Source organism: Lemur catta, chromosome 10 (genome assembly GCF_020740605.2).
Source record: "Lemur catta isolate mLemCat1 chromosome 10, mLemCat1.pri, whole genome shotgun sequence".
NCBI lineage: Eukaryota > Metazoa > Chordata > Mammalia > Primates > Lemuridae > Lemur > Lemur catta.
Genome location: NC_059137.1, coordinates 81635996 through 81640145, shown reverse-complemented (window position 1 = coordinate 81640145; position 4150 = coordinate 81635996). Strand labels below are relative to the sequence as shown.

Here is a 4150-nt window from a genome sequence, read left to right as displayed (position 1 = left end):
CAGGGGAGCCAGCCCAGGCCAGGTCCCCGCCCCCCGCCCCCCGCCCCCGGGAACACCTCCGCGCGCCACCGCCCTGCCCGCGGGGTCACCGGGCCAGGTCCGGCCTTCCCTGCGGGCTCCCTGCCCCCAGGCCGCGCCCCGCCCCCACGCGCCACTCCTACTTCCTCGGCGTCGCCCGCCACGCCTTCGTGCAGGCGGAGGACTGTCCCTGGGTTGTGGAGCGCGACTCCAGGCCACCTGCACCGTCTCCTTCAGTCGCCACTACCACCCTGCCTGGGAGGAAGTCATGATTGCTTCCCCCGCCCCCGCCCCACATAGAAAGTGGAAGGTCAGAAAGGTGAAGTAACTTGCTCAAGGCTACACAGCCAGTCAGCGAGACCCGCTCTCCCTGCGGCTCCCTCCGCCACCGTCGCTGCTGCCTCCCGCTCCCTGCCCTCCATTCCGCCCTCCTCGGCCTGTCCCCCGCTCCTCTGACCCCCGTCAGAAGTGAATTCCCCTGTCTGATGCCCCCCCGCCCCTGCACCTGAGGAGTGAGTGGCGAGCCAGGTGGCAGCAGCGGAGGTGGTGGGAAGTGGTTGGGTTCTGCACGTATTTTGAAGGCAGAGCTGATGGGATTTGTTGACAGATGAGATATGTGAGAGACAGGAGTTTGGGGTGATTCTAAGGCTTAAGGTCTGAGAAAACGGAAGAATGGAGTTGCCCTCAACTCAGACATGGAGGACCAAGAAGGGAGTACTTTGGGGGTCAGGACTGATGATTCGGAGCTCATTATGGGGTATGCTAAGTTTGAAATGGCTTCTTGACATCCAAGGGACTGTGAAGCAGACAATCAGGTTTATTATGCATCTGGAGTTCGGAGGGGAGCCTCGTGCTGGAGATATAGGCTGGAAAGCATCACTGATGGTGTTTCCAGCCCTGAGACTGGCAGACATTGCCAAGGAGGGGGTCAGCTGAAAGCCAAGAGTTGTGATGTCCAGGAAGCCAAGGGAAGAACATGAGCCAAGCAGGGCTGACCCATGTGCCGGATGTTGCAGGTGAGACAGGCAAGAAGAGATCTGAAAACTGACTGCTGGATTGATCGTGGGGCCCTGGGGTGGCGATTCTCGTGCCGAGGCTTGTCAGATGGGGAAGCATGGTGGGACCACCAGGAAAGAGGCTGCTGTCTGCCCCAGAGTGGGCGCTGCTGCCGTGGCAGAGAGAGCTGACCCTCTGTGCATCCACTTAACTCCGCTCCTTGAGAAACTTTTCAGGAAGAACAATGCAATGTGGTAAAAGAAAAAAATAAAAGCCTGAGAAGAGAAATATATCCTCAGATATGAAGTCTGAAATGTGATGACTAATATTTTTGGCATAGCAACTAATCACAGCTGCTGTTTTCGAGAGTTTGTCTCTTTACCTGTCAGACTTTCATAAAAGCCATCTAGTCCTCCTGAAGTTTGAAGCCCCAGGCTGCCATCCCTGGTAAGAGGTGCAGAACCCGGGATTTGAGTTGGGCAGGCCCGTTTGATTCCCAGCTCCAGCCTGCACCAGCCCAAGACCTGGGGCCAGTTACCAACTCTCTCGAAACCCAATTTGTTCATCCCTAAGGGGGAATGATGGCTCTATCTGGCAGTGGGACCATCAGGCTGGGAGGAGATGCCATTGGCAGAGTGCTTAGCTCAGAGCCCGACACAGAGGACACTACATGGAAGAGACTGCTGTCTAGCCCAGTTGTTTATCCTTGTCACCCACAATGATGGGAAGCTCATCACCTACAGGGCAAACCATTCCCCCTGGGAATGGGCCACATAGCATGGTGATCAAGTGCACAGACTCTGGGGCTAGATGGCTTGGGTCCAAATCCTGTCCTTGCCACTTGCTGGCCATGTGAGCCTCTGCAAGTGGCTGAACCTCGCTGAGCTACCAAATGCTCATCTGTAGATTGGGGCTATATGACTGTGGCCACTTCATAAGGTTGCTGGGAACATCACACAGGCTATGCAGGTAGCATTTAAGGACGGTGCCCGGCATTCAGTAAGTGCATGCTATGTGAGTGTTTGCTTTATCATACAGATAGCGCCAGCTGTCTTTTTCATCAGAAGGAAGAAGTTCCCGGCCGTCAAAAGCCGGAGCCTACATTTGCCTGGAGTGCAATGGTGTCCCCTCCATTGCATTGGCAGACTGTGACTAGCGCCTTTCAGGGTCAAGCTGCATAAAGCCCCTCACCTGCGTGTTAGCCAGAGACAGAGGAAGGTGCAGAACGAGAGGAAGGTGGGTTCCCGGCATGTGGGATTCCTGCCTCCTGCCTCCACCCCCACCCCCTGCAGAGCTGCTTCTTGCCACTGCGATGATTTCTCCTCCTCTCCCATCACAAAACACACTCCGATTTCACACAATATCGCAAATTCAATAAATGCAAGCAGTATCAAGTGTGTAACAACTCTGAATCTCGTGAAGAAACAGTGATCACCTGTTTGCTCACCTGGCTCCTACCGAGGAGGTCAGCTCCGGTTAGTATCGGAGGCAGGAAGTTGAGAAGTAACCAACAGACTGGAGCATCCCTCACCGCCCACCACCCACCCCTGAACCCAGGGCACTGCTGCTTACTCCCCCTCTGGGAGGGCCTTTAGGGCCACAGGGAAAGACATACCAAGTGTTGCTCATGAGAGAGGGACTGTGGCAGCATAGCCCTTCCTTAAGTGAGTCCCCCAGCTCCTGTGGCCTCAGGGGCCTCATGCAGATTATGGGGACAGGACCTGTCATCTCTGCAGAAACAGAAACTGAACAGCTAATATCTATTTAGCACTTGCTAGGTGCCCAGCACTTGCCAAGGGCTTCAGAGGCAACCTTTAATCAAGTCAGCACCCCATGGGGTGGCTTCTAATCAAACCCCTCTCTTTGCAGATGAAGGAACTGAGGCTTTTCAAAGTCAAATAACTTGTCCAAGGCCTACATCCAGCCAGGAAGTGTCAGAAGCAGGACTCAAACCCTGATCTGTCTGATTCCAAAGCCTTTCCACCTCCCCAGTCCTACTGCTTTCTGGTTCCCTGCAAAGTGGCAGTCTGCCTCCACCACACACCTCCCGGGATAGACGAGGCTTGAGCCCTCTTACGCCAGCTTTGAAAATCTGCTGTCCGAATTGTCCACCCGTTAGCTCCAGAGCTACTTCTTAGGACCATGATCAGTCATTTTTTCAGTCAACAATAGCTTTTGGCTGGTCTGATGATAGTGGGTTATCAGAACTTACTAACATTAGTGTCACTAAAGTTGGTATTCAACCCCCCACTGCTAAATTTGACTTGCTTTAAAAAAAAAAAACAACAATAGTTTCTGAGCACCTGCTGTATACCAAAACTGTACCACATTCTGGGCTACAGTGGCGAACAGGACAAACACATCTCTGTCTGCTTGAGGCTTATATTTTTTGTGGGGAAGGTAAGAAACAATATCACCTAATCAACAAAGATCAAAGCCATTTCAGGGAGCAAAGCGTGCTGTAAAGAGCATAAAACAACCCTCCTTTTCTTGGCAGGGCCAGATATGTGGCCCACTCTCCTTTATGGATGGAGGCAGAGGGAAAGGGCTCTGGCCCCTCAATGTCGTGTCTTCAGTGCCAGCGGCTTCCCTTCCCCCGGTTCTATCCTCAAGTACCAGGACACCAGGAGAAAAGAGGGAATAAAAGAACATGAAACAAGGTAATGAGCTTAAAATTAATCAGGGAAAGAAGGACTTTTCTTAGGAAATGACATTTTATCAGAGACTGAACAACAGCAACAACAAAATAGGGCAGGCAGAGAGCTTATGGAAACAAATATAGAACAAGCAAAGGATATGGCAGGTACAAAGGCCCTGAGGTGTGGCCAGAGGGTGGGTGAAAGAAGAACCACAGGAGATAAGTTGGAAAAGGAGGTGAGGACCAGATTATGAAAGACCTCACAGGTCACAGCAAGACACTTGGGCTCTGTTCACAGTGCAGTGAGAAGGCAGTGGAGGGTTTTCAGCTAGGGGGTGATATGACTTATCTAAAAGGTGTGAGGACAGACTGCAGGAGATCAAGAGCAGAGGCCAGGAGCCCCCGCAGAAGGCGTTGGATCCAAACTCTCCTTGATCGCCTGTCAAATATATGAAGACTGCTGTTGTAGTCCCCATAAATCTTTACTTCCCCAGTTAA

At 52.7% G+C, this 4150-nt stretch overlaps 1 non-coding gene across 1 annotated transcript; it reads left to right on the top strand.

The window, feature by feature from the left end:
* Positions 1-3494: 3494 nt before the first annotated feature.
* LOC123646780 lies at positions 3495-3640 on the top strand. Its single transcript, XR_006738030.1, has one exon. It is a non-coding gene; the product is annotated as a small nucleolar RNA SNORA57 (small nucleolar RNA).
* The last annotated feature ends 510 nt before the right edge of the window (positions 3641-4150 follow it).